Genomic DNA, 13,496 nt, shown 5'->3' on the forward strand with positions numbered 1-13,496 from the left:
TTTTTGTAAACTTATCATTTTTACCCTTCTGTTGTTTTTATTATGGTTTTCCTCTCCGCCTTTTAAAAGAACCACAACTAAGAAATATTTTCTTCCTTTAAGTGCAGTCTTTTTCAAATGTGGTAGAAAGACTCATTCCAAGCATCCTTTGAGTGCTACATGCTCTTTAGGCATTCGTTGTCATTCAGATGAAACTTCGAGTCTACTGAATGTGATTTGCATGCATGCAGTCTGATCCTTCACACATGCCTGTTTGAGGAAAATGCAACTCTGTTGTTACACCGAGGTAAAACTAGTGTGGGGTCAAAGTCAGGTCCATAGAATTTTTAGGTGTTTGATACTCAATACAGCTCAAGAAGTTCCTTTTTACATCTTCACAATTGTTGCCTAGTAAGGCCTTAAACCTGCGCTGGTTAAAAAGCAAAAAAAATTCTCATTGAGTTTAATGGGAGTTTTTTGCTGCAAGGGCTGCTGGCAGGGTAGGTGTCTAATGGGAGTTAGTTCATCCTAACCTTCATTTGTAAGCATGGCCAGGAAAAAAAAACAAACAACAAAAACTTAACACAATGAGTTGCCTTACATTTCCCCTACTATACTGTTGTATTCCTTTGGTTTATTTCCTTTCCTCTCACCCGCATCCAAGGCTGTGATTGTTTTCATTTTCCTTAATTTTTTTGCACACTACCTATACCAATTAACTGCCTAATTAATTTTATCTTCTCTACATGGATGCAGTGAATTTGTAAGAGAATTTCACAAGCAAGTAGTTTTTTAGTGAGTTTAAAGTAAATAGAGTTTTAAAGACCTATTTTTATATTCAATATAAAGCACAAATGTGCAGAAAGTGTAGAATGACTTACAAAAAGGGAAACAAAAGTTCGTAATATTTCATGTATAAAAGTAATACCTTCTTTGGGTTGAGATTCTCTTAGAAAACCCAATACTTATGCCAGTGCAAAGATAGGATTATTTTAAAAACTCTTAGAAAATTGTGATTGACAGCAATTTCAAAGGAATGACTTCTGTAGATACAAGGAAACCCCTAAAGCAATATGGATAAGAAGGGGTGAATGGTTTTCAATGATGAACAACCTGGAAGTGTGAGAATGGAGGTTTCAATCCTTATTAATTAATCAAATTTCTTCTTTTGTGGTTAGTTACAACATCTGGATTTTCTGTGAAGTGCAATCTTGAGGGATGAAAAAGTGCAAGGGCGCCAAACTTCTAAGCCTTGCAAATACTCAGAAACAGGTTTGGTTTAGAATTATCTGTTGTTAATTAGGGTTTTAGATTTTGGTAATTCCCACTTCCAAGAAAATCAAGACACCAATTTACCGCTTGAAGAAATTTGATTAAGTAATAATGATTAATCCAGGAACTCCCATTGTCACAATTTGTTTTTGTTTCCATCGTCCTGCTTATCTCCAAAACCAACTTGCCTCAACTCCTGGTGAAGCCAGGGAGAAGAGTTATATGCCATTGTTAGTTAGTTTACGATTTGTATCTGGTTTTGCTCTTGTACATACGTTGGCGTTTTGGAGTCTTTACATAAATGCTGTGATACTTTTTTTCCTCTTTCCTTTAATTTTTTTGCTGGGCTGTTTTAAAATGGAGGCCTGTTTTCCAGTGTGGGACTTTTTCGATGGTTACAACATTTCAATGATGTTGCATGATGGCCACAGGTGAGGGAAATTGAATGTTTTAGAGCAGTTTTTCAAGCATGACACTTTTAAAATATGTAATTTCAAAGACTTTTCAAGGCCACATGAAATTAGTTTTCATAGCCACTCCAGGTCTTGGGGGGAAAAGCTGAAAAGTACTTTTGTTTAGAAGTCTGAGTGATGGTGGGGGGGAAACCTTTTCTTGAGGTTTTTGCATGCCAGTGCACGGCCTATTGCTGTGAGAGAAGGAAGATGGTAAGGCTGCTTGAGGCAATGCACTGGAGGACAAAGTGTTTTCTAGCACTAGAAAAAGAAAATGCATGGCAAGTTTCGTCTTCTAGTAGACTATATAGCATGCAGAGTTTAGTATGTGTCAAAACAGTGTATGACATTGCTGTATCAAAGTTGTAAAATTAAGCATTATTTATTGAAAACTATGTATTTTTTTTGTAAAAACCTGATCACCTAGAGGATTAATATCAGTGACTTGTGCTAGTGCTACAAACTTAACCAGCTTCTTTACTACAGTACTTGATATGCAGTGTTAATGCTCAGGGTTGAAACCAGTCCACTCCAATGTCTTTTTTTGCAAGAGTTTTTAAATAAAGGAACAACATAATGCAATTGTTCAAAAGACTCTAATAAAATTGTGTGATCAATCTTCCTACGTGTTTTTATGTGGATTTTTTTTTTTTTTATCAGTATTGCATTTAATAAATGCAGTTCAGCTATTTTAGTGAATCCACTCTTCAGTCTGTGGGCACCCAAAGCTTAAAGTCAATGGGAATATTGTGTCTTTCAAAAAAAACCTCAGTGAATAGTTACAGCTAAGGTAGGATGTAGAGAGGGTGAGTGCTGTTCTGACACATCTGACAGACGCTGAAACAGAGAATCGCCAATTAACTTCCTCTTTTTTTTTTTTCTGGTTAAGACTGGATAAAACAGTGAAGTACTTTCTGATAAACATTTTAGATATTGCTTTGAAGTTGACCATGGAAGAATGAAATAAGGTGGATCACATGCCAGCAAACCCCATTTCTCTCTGTATCTTTTTCTACAAACAATTTACCATCTAAATGTATTTTGGCATAGAAAAAAAATCATTCTGTATTAAGATTCTAGTTATGAAAATGTTTTTATGAGAACGCTGTAATCAATTATTTGAACTATAAAAAGGTGTTTTTAATGTGTTTATGTGGTGAAAGTTTGTTGTATATTAAATATTGTTTTATAGAAATGATGGAGTTATATTGTTACAAATTCAAAATTTGTAATTAACACAAGCCATCTATTGCTGAAATTAACCTTCTAGAGCTCCTGCCAGTAGGCATATTCCCATATTTCAAAAAATATACAAGGATCATCTCTTCCTTGCTTGTATTTAATGTCTATACTTCTGCAAATTTACATGGGGATTAAAATATCATCTGATAATACCTTACTTCCCATCGGAGGTTATTGGTTACTCCTAATACCCAGGAAATAATAGAAAAATTCTAAGCAGCTTCAACTGTAATCAATACAAGCCTTTAGACCTGGGAGGAATCAATTCACCAAATAAAGGGTTCCAGGTAATTTTGTATGACTGTCGAGCACAGTTCTTTCCATTGTTCCTGTTCTTTACTTATCCAAACAGTTATCTGAATAGATCCTTTCTCCAAAAAAACCACTTCTTGGATAACAAGTAATGACTTCTGTTTAGCTTATCAAACCTATTGAGAATACTGAAAACAATTCTATATAGTATTAGAAGTCCATTATAGTAGTATTTTTTTGGTGTGAATGGAGAAGTATAGCTGATGTGAAGTAAGGGTTTGAATGTGACTTGTCGTAGTAAAAATAGGAAATTTAAACTGGTCATTGTAAATCAGTGAAATAAAATCTTTATATACAGCTATCATACCATTATCCTTTCTGTATATATATATAAAAAAAATAGTTTCAAGAAGCATTTTTAAGGTATTTTAGAAGGTTTTGAATCAATGAACTGAGAGTAATCCACAGTATTTTGTTTTGGTTTTAATTCCCATAGAGTTTGTTTCTTCAAGTCCCATTGTATATAGTCAAGGACTAAAAATCTTCTAGAACAGACTAAGGCCATCTCCATACTATCTCAAACGTCTCTAGCTGAAGTTTTCTATTTGTTTCCTCCTGAGTGAGAAGTGCCATTACTGCACTGGAAAGCTCTGTTTCAGTTCCACTATATCAGGTCTTATTGAGAGAGTGAATTCCTGCATGACACATAGAAGCATTTCCTATTCAGTATTTGAAAATGGTGTTGGATTTGTAAGCCACAAGTAATCACATCTTAAAGCTATCATTGTGGAGGCATTATGTGGCCTGGGTGTTGGCTCAGTTTTATATCAAAGGGTAGAAGCACGTGTATGGGAGAAAGAAGAAAAACGTTTACTTGGCATTTTAGTTTTGATTAATAGGTTCTCAAATTTGGATGTTAGGTGTAACCTTAGAAGAAATGCATGAAAACATAGCGTGTAGGTACCATAGACACACATAGATACCCAAACACAGTTGCATCATTACAGAGCTAACACAAGCACGTACGTGTGCAGTTATGTTTTCTTTAAAATGCTTGTTGGCTTAAATGTCTTCAATATAGTACCCATTAAAATCTATACTTCAGTGTCCTGAGAACTTCAGAATATTTTAGTCTGCTGGAGTTTCATAAATTTTTAGATAATATCTTCATAGCCTAGTAAAATTTTGGTAGAGTACTGAAAAAAAAAAAACAAACAAACCAAAAAACCCCAACCTAACAAAAAATCAAACACCAAAACCCCCACAAATATCTCCAGCTCTAAAAATGACAATTCCCATCACAGTCAGAGTAAAAGGATCTTAGCTATTTCCCTTGAAATCTGACATTTACATTTATTGGCAATCCTTTGACATTTACGTGAGCTAAAGTGTCTACGATAGACAATTTTTTCTAGAACTCTGTAAATTCAATTAAAAGATTATTATTATCTCCAATCGAAATTGACTCAGGTGTATACTTTAAAATACAAGCCTTACTTTCCCAAATTATAATGTTAACAAATACTGAAGGGTACATGGGGAATGAGGCAGGATTCATCTGCGTGAAAGCACAAGGCAGTCCAAGAAATACATAGCAAAATAGACAATGTAGATCTCAGTTATAATTGTTTCATTAAATTTCATATTAATGTGGCCTTTTAGCATTTCAATGCATAACGCCAAATACGCAACAAGTTAAAACTCAGCAATAAATTTGTGTGTTCAGATTGCTTTTTCAAGTCAATACTATAACTAAGAACTTCTTTTTTGTGTCTAATTGTTTGTAAAGTATCTTACACTTCCACCTAGCCTTTACTTCATGAGACTTAGTTTTCCTGCATAATCTTACTGTAATAATATTCCTTAAATCATTGTAAACCCTGCCTTTCATTCACCTAATTTCATTCGCCTTGTTCATTCAGTTTTAGCTCTCATACTCTTTAGAGATCAGAACCAAACTGCTCCCTTGACAGTGGCACTGCTGTACATTGCCTTTCATTCTCTTCTTAAGGCTAGAAAAAGGGTAGAAAAAGGGTAGAAAACCACCTTCCACTCATTTTTGTCCTTGGAAACTTCTGGCACTCCCTATTTTTTTGACTATCGATAACCATAGTCTGAAACCACCTTTGCTTTCCTTGGCTACATGTGGTCATTCATCAGCTGTGGGTTATCAAAGCCAACAGTTCTGCAGGCAGAAAGATTCATCTGAAGCCAACCAAAACTGTTAAAACTATCCATCCTGATTTTGCCTGAAGTTGATGTGAATTGCTTCACAAACAGGATCGTGGGGTACTAGTGTCTGTAAAAGGGAAAAGAGCAACAGCAACAATGACTCCCCCAGATAAATAACTGTCTGCTTGAAATGTGAACCTTGGCGTAGCCTGATGATGTGAGACTTCTCCAGTCCCAGAAAGCAGCTTTTGTGATGAGACATTTTTGTATATTTTCACTGTATTTGTCAGTGAGATGTAAAGTATTGCATTTTTCTGCAAACATATTTTGCATTTGGAAGACAAGCAAAGATACATAAAGCGTAACATACATATAGCAAGTATTTGCAATAATACCAAGGACATTTGAGAAGACTGTGGCAATAGATTTAAAAAATTACTTATCTTTGCTTTCCCTATGTCAGCCTCTTGCACACATGTTCTCCCTCCATCCTTTTGCTGAGCATGAATTTTTTATATGTGGACAGATATAAAACCAGAAATATATCACAGTCTTATATGAGCAAATACAATTAAATGAACATTACTACAGCAGCTCTATCAGTCATGAAAAGTTAAGAAACAATGTAGGAAAAATTGCATTTGCAGGTTTATTCAAATCCTTTTTAATAAAAATACTGATGCGAGACCATGTGCACCAAGTGATAAAGCACTTAGAAGTTAGGTACTTCTGATGGCACAGATAGCAACCCGTGGTAGATTTCTGAACTCAGCTCTCATGCTTGGTGAGGAGCTGTCTACAGCTTGACTGTAGAAATGGGATGTGTTTGGTGTCTCCAGCACCTGACTCAGGATTTCACATTAGACATCTCTGTCCACTCAAGATCCCAAGCAAGTTCACAGTTTTATTCTGACAACAGACGACAAATTCTTTCCATTGATATGGTATCCTCTAGGTAGAGATGTGCTCAGGAAATAGAAAGCATAGGGAAGAGATAGAAAGCACATTTAGACTAAGAAATTAAAACAAAGTCAGCACATAGTCCAGGCACTTCAACTCAGCTGTCTGTACTGTTAAATTGTTATAAAAAAATCTCTGACACGGTTTTGGCTGGTGAATGCTAGCACTCTTCCAAAAAATCACTGGAACAATTTGGAAATTAGCATGGGCCAAAGATCATTCCCAATAGGCAGTTTGGATTCAGACACTCTGTTTTGGAAAGTAATAGAGTTTAATAGCATAGATGTGGCCAGATCATGCCAGCTGGCTTCACATCCAGGGAACAGATCCTGGTTTAATTTACTAGCATAGATGTAGCTACAGGTTATAAACCCCACTTCTGCAGGACTTTGACCACAAAAGCCCTATAATTTTGGAGAATACCTTAGCCTCAAGCTATGGAATAGCCTCAGAGGCTGCCACTGTTGTCTATAACTGCAATGCAAAAGCCATAATGCAAAAGGCAAAACAAAAGGAATTTGCTCTAAAACCTTTTCAGTATTACTGACCCATACTGTCTCTTGTTACACACAGTGTCAGTTCTACAACTGTTACATTCCTGTTTAACATGGTGGCTCATCTTTAAGAGGGGGCCACAGAATGACACTGTGGACACAAATATTTTAAAACTGGGAAATTGCTTATAGAATTTGGGGAGGGTGTGCTCCATCTCGTAAAAGTGATAACAATTTACACTGCAGTGCCTTCACTCCCAAGAATCCAAAAGCACTTTACAAATACTGTTGGCCAATTTTGTTCTCCCCTTGTAGTTAAAACACCTACTGAAATCAATTGTAGAATCACTTATATTGAATCTCCTCCAACTGCAGAGCTGAGTGAGAGTCTTATATGTTGAACAGATATAGAACTGGAGTTTTGAAATTGCTATTTAAATTATACATAAGAATCATACAGTGTATGTTCTTCTAGCACTCTCACAGTTAGTTTAGACAATATTTTCATAAACTGCACTCTTAGGAAAAGAAATCAATCCATCTGGACTAGATAAGAGGGAATCATTAAGTATTTTTCCTGCTTAAATATTAACATATTTTAGTAAAATTGATTTAGTGTCCTGAGAAAGGAATGCTCCCTTGATCAGCACATCAGCGTTACAGTCTAAACGTGGCTACTGAATCATAAAGTCCTTCTCCAAACATGAATGACTTTTTTCTATTTTTGTTTTAGATGCTGAGGATAGGAAGTGAATCTAAAGCTAGAAAAGCCTAAAGGATACAAATTTCAGGCTCATTTGGGTTCTACTAGTACTGAAACAGTACATCTGCAGTGGAACAGCTCATGCTTTTTCTAATGTTCAGTGTTTTCTTGCTCTATGCATATTCTGCTGGTGTTAACTGTGTTAGTCACAAAATAAATGCCATCTAAGTTTGAACTTAGACACAGACACTTCTATGGATAGCAGATAAACCAGAGTGCAGTAGGCTTGACTTGGGGAAAAAAGGAATAAAGCCAACAAAGTTAAAAAAGAAAGGCAATACAGACTGCTTGCCTACAGAGTTACCTACTGAACACTATACTTCCTGGGTTTTAGCACCTGTATTAGGTATATTTAGCACCTATGCCTCCACAGGATAATTTCCAAAGTGCGCTGAACACTGATGAGCTGCCTCTGCTACTGGTTCCATCAGGACCAGTCCTAGTTAAATGATTTTTGAGAAATGGGTGAGCCCAGGCCATCAGCCAGCAAGATGTGCTCTGGCTGCTTGGTGTCATCCCTGACTTTATATAGGGCACATGACAACTCCAGTGTCCACCGGTCTCTCACAGTGAAACACTTGACCCTAAATGGAGGACATCAAGTGGAAGTTAAAACTTGGATTTAGAAAGGATGAGGGCAGATATGTCATTGACAGGCAGCTCCTCTCTTAAAGTACTGGAGGCCCTTGGAGGGCTGTGTCTCCACACTGCACTTGTGGGGAATGAGATTTTGAGCTGAGGGATATTCCTCCCAATAGACACCAGCTTTTTCCTTATTTGACAGTTCAAGAGAAAATTCAGTTATGAAATCTGATTAAAAATAAGTGTGACATTTTTCTTTTTTTTGCTGCATCTTGATACAGCTCTCTTTGATTCAATCTAAACAGTTACCCAGCAAAAAGTTAGGGCAGCAGCAGATTTCTTCCATTGTATCCTAAAGAATTCAATTAATGCGAAAATACCTTTCTCCAGTCATGCCCAGAAAGTCACTTTGTATGAAATTGGAGACAATATTCTATTGAATAATGACCTGATATTGAATGAAGATTCCCACTAGTGTAGGATTAGTAGGTTTAACCATTAGCAAGTTTCACAAAATGCTAATAAAATATTTATTTGGCTATTACTTTTCTTGACCTATTAGTTGAGTTCACTAATGGATTCAGGCTTCCCAGACAGAAACTTAGACATTTATCTGAAGCTTAGCTAACCATTTTCCTCAGTGATGAGACATGCATTTTTCTGTCTCATATTTTACTCTATAAAATTAGAAATGTATCTATAAATATATATGCATATATATAATGTTATGAATATTTAAGGAGTAAAACACTAATCAATTGTAGCTCAGATAATTTCAGGTATAGAAGGTTTAAAAGATACATTCATCAATTTGTCCAAGAACCATTTGTTTAGGGTATTGTATTAAAAATCAGAAACTACTTACTGTATACCTTATAATAGCATACTGTCTAGTCAGATCTGTACTCACTGAATAATTTCATGATTTTTTTTCATTGTCTGAAATTCTCCTCTAAGAATCTTTTAGTGCATCTTGGTTCTAAGAGTATTTCTTCTGTACAAATCATTCTCATTCATATTCATGTCATTTTTGCATGTAAAAGAACTGGGATGTTGGAGGTGACATATATCAGAAAGGATTTTTGAGAAAAGATTTCCAGAATTCAGAATTCTTGTCCTCTGCGGGAAACACAAAGCAGCTACTTGAGGTGCCATGTATAATAATATATTATTATAAAAGTTATTTTCAATTTATATGAACCGTGTTTCAAAGCTGCTTTAAAAAAAAGTTTGAGTCCATCATAAATTTTGACAAGCCTTGTAACAGAGATTTTGTTACAAGTACTGCCGAGGACTGGCAGGGTGGCAATGAAATAAGAAATAGTTTCTCCAAGGGAAACCATGGTTTATCTGCTAAGGGCCAGGCATAAATTCCCAGCTCACAAAAATTAGCAGGTACTGGAAATTCTCCTTGTCTCCTGAGAGGTGCTTGTAACCTGCTCAGCTGGGAGTTTAACACATGGGATGGATTTCCCAGAACACTGTAGAGAAATAAATAGCCTCCAAATTACAGGAAGTTATTCTAATTGCTTTTGTGTTCCTCCTTTTTGATAACTTTGCAATCTGATTCCAAGATTAATGTGTTTCACTTATGTAATAAATGGAATCAAAATTGAATAAAGTAACCTTAAAAAATGGAACCATTGACCTCTTACTAAGAAAACCAGGCATATATTTAGCAACCCTCCTTTCTCCTTTTTTTTGTTTTGTTTTGTTTTGTTTTGTTTTTTTCCTTTGGGAAAGTGGCAGCAGGAGAAACTATGGGTTGGCTTCTTGGTGGCTGTTTGTCTTCTCCACACTTTTTTGCTACTAGCTTTATTTCATGCTGTCACCTTTTAGCCTTGGATTGATTAATCTCTCCAAAGCTAAGTGTTAGCCATCGGACATGTAAAATACTATGGGAATATATTGCAAATAAAGACACAAACAGAGTAGTTTTCTGCTATCTGAAATGTCATTAATAGAGAAAACACACTTGAATAGGCATCTGCAATTTTCCTCTCTTTTTTTTTATAAATATATATTTCAGTGGCAGCTGAAAGAAATACGTACATAAGCTATATGCACTAAGAGGAATGAGAAATAGTAGAAGGTGAGACACATTGCTGCCTTTTTCCCTGGGGTGTAGCATGTGTAATACATGAGAAAGATGACATCACCCACAGAAAAGACTGGATTCACAGGCATACTATAAATAAATCATTCAACAAAATGAAGAACCAGCAAAAGGGACAGCCAGAGTCATATTCTTAAACATGCATTATTTACTCAATAATCTGAATCATCTCTTACAGTCTTTCCAGTTTCACAGGTAAACACAATAAGCATTTTCATCTGAAAAACAACAAAAAAAAACCCAATCTTACTTATATTTTTTCCTTTATATTTACATCTAACATGTACAGAATGAAGTCAAATAAATCCCACTCTATACAGTCACTTTCATATATCATTTGTATAGAATCATACATGACTATGGTTTGGTTTTTTTTGTTGTTTGCTTTTTTTTTAAATACAAGATGAAAATACTTCCATGGTCTCAGCTGGCATAGAATAACTTGTGGGCTGTAAGGACTCGGTGCACAGAGGCTGAGTATGGCTGGACTCCAGCAGCCTAAAAGGGAGTTTTCTGTACAAGGTCACCATTTCTAACCCTGAGGCCACAGGGTGATCCTTGGGAAAGCAGCCTTCCTGACTTGTCAACACTCTTCTGAGGCCAGTCTCAAAAATAATTTAGATTCCTGCGTCTCTTGGACTTCCCAGATTTAGGGCAGATTTCAGACTATCTGCATCCACCTAGGTCCCTGCTGAGGAGCTTAAGTGTTTTTGGAGTCAAGCAATTCAGCCATGACTAATCACTGCAGGTGATTAAAATCCTGTGCTGGGACAGGAGGTTCCCCAACACCAATGCAGGAGCCAGACAATGTGCTCAGCTTTGGTCAAGGGAGCACAGTGCAAAGCAGTCGTCTGGGTTTTCAGGCAATTCAGAAAGGTTAAAAAGGAGAGTCCCAGTCAGCCTATCAATGTGGTCACTATGTTTGGCACAGTTGCATCATTTATATAGTTCCTTCCTGGTAAGATTGCCTTTCTATGAGAGATCTGTCTTCAATGCCTTTCTGAGGCTGCAGGTCTTGAGCAAAGACTCTGGATATGCTCTATGCCCAGGAGTGGGGCAGATCCCTTTCCCTGCTGCCAGAACTGGACCATCAGCAATGAGCACAAGATTCATAGGTGCAGACAAAGGAAAAAACACATTCAGCAATATTTTCTGTCCTACAGTTATTTGTGCAAATCATGGCCGCATCAAAGAAATGTGTCTTCCTCTTGGGGTAGAGGGTGATGAGATTCCTGTTTAAATTTAGTGCCTGGGGAAGTGCGTTCACAGCCGAGGCCTCTGAGAATGCTCTGTCTCCTTTGCAAATGAACTTCACTGCTATTTACAGCCTCCGACCAAGTGCCAGAGACAGCAAGCTGGTAAATGAAAAGATGAATTTGGATGAACATTTCTGTGAACTGGGACCTTGTAGACTGTTTTTGAGTTGGTCCCCAGATCCCAGTCCTAGGGGAGACTGAAGTTGTTAAAAAAAAAAATGAATAATTAAATAAATGAAAATTTAATTTCCTTTTTTTCCCCTTTAATTTATAGAGCCAAAAATGATGCAATTTTCTTTACACAGCTTCAGATTTGACTTTTCGTTCTTTTTTTGCTCTGTTTTTACCCCTCAGCTTTCCCTTTCTACAAGACATGCATTAGAAAGGATAACCTCTATTTCATATATTTTTCTTCCTTTTTTTAAATTTTTTTCCCCTCATCTGTAAATTTAAAAACCTTGTTAGCTCTGGAAAAGTGTAAAGAAACAGAAAACTGAAATTCTATAGCACTGTCTCTCTGGTTACATTTTAAAAACTTTTTTCACCTTTTTGAAAAGTTATAGAGTGACAAAGTTACCGAGTTTTATTTTTTTATTTTTTTACTTTTTATTTTCTTTTTACTTTTCCCAAAGTTGAGGAAGTTTTGAAAAGTTAGAGTGTTAGAAGGAAAATGGAAAAAGTGAGAAAGTACCCCAGATCCCTTTAGTTCATTCATTCACCCAGCAGAAATATTTAATAAATAAAAATTAAATAAAACATGGAAAAGAGGAAAACAAAAGATGTGCTGCAAAGTATCTAGACAAATAAGGGCATTATAACAGTACAAAATTTTATTTTAAGAATAAGTAGGGTTTCTTCACTGTAAAAAGTTTAAATGAAAGTATTTGTCAAGCTCCAACTGGTCTCTAGTGCTAGGCAATGCTCATGAAGAAATACAGATGTGATCTCTCCTGCAAAGAAATACTATCTTTTGTTTTTTAAAGATATTAATATCTTTATCAATGATCTGGATGAGAGGATTGAGTGCACCCTCAGTAAATTGCAAGCAAGCGACATCAAGTCATGCAAGAGTGTTGATCTGCTGGAGGGTAGGAAGGCTCTGCAGGTGGATCTGGACAGGTTGGATCAATAGACCAAGGGAGTTACATGAGGTTCAATAAGTGCCTGGTCCTGTACTTGGGCCACAACAAATCCATGCAAAGCTCCAGGCTTGGGGAAGAACTGCCACTGAAAAAGGACCTGGGGGTGTTGGTTGGCGACCACTGAACATGAACCAGCTTGTGCCCAGGCAGCCAAGAAAGCCAACAGCACCCTGGCTTGTATCAGCAATAGTGTGGCCAGCAGGGCTAGGGCAGTGATCATCCCCCTGTACTGGGCACCGGTGAGGCTGCACCTTGAACACTGTGTTCAGTTCTGGACCTCTCACTACAAGACATTGAGGTGCTGGAGCGGGTTCAGAGAAGGGCAATGAAGCTGGTGAAGGGTCTGGAGCACAAGTGTGATGAGGAACAGCTGAGGGAACTGGGATTGTTTAGTCTGGAGAAGAGAAGGCTCAGGGGAGCCTTTAGATAAGGCTCTCTAAAACTACCTGAAAGGAGAATGGAGAGGGGAGATGGCTGGTCTCTTCTCACAAGTAACAGGTGATAGGATAAGAGGAAGTGGACTCAGGCTATGCCAGGGGAGGGTTAAAATGGCTATTAGGAAAAATTTCTTCACAGAAAGTGTGATCAGGCATTGGGACAAGCTGCCCAGGGAAGTGGTAGAATCACTGTCCCTGGAGGGATTTAAAAGAGCTGATCACCACAGGCTAGGATTTGGTGGGGAAGAGAGAACCCTGAGAACTTCCTGTACATGGCAGTGCTCTTTTGAGTTTTGGAAGCATGGTATGTATCTGTTAGACCAATGATTCTTAAGCTCCCCACCCTCCCTACTGCCTATTGCATTTCTGTGGGGCTC

Source organism: Pezoporus flaviventris, unplaced genomic scaffold, assembly GCF_033815535.1.
Source record: "Pezoporus flaviventris isolate CSIRO_AGI_PZ_B2104156 unplaced genomic scaffold, CSIRO_AGI_Pfla_v1 ptg000031l, whole genome shotgun sequence".
NCBI lineage: Eukaryota > Metazoa > Chordata > Aves > Psittaciformes > Psittacidae > Pezoporus > Pezoporus flaviventris.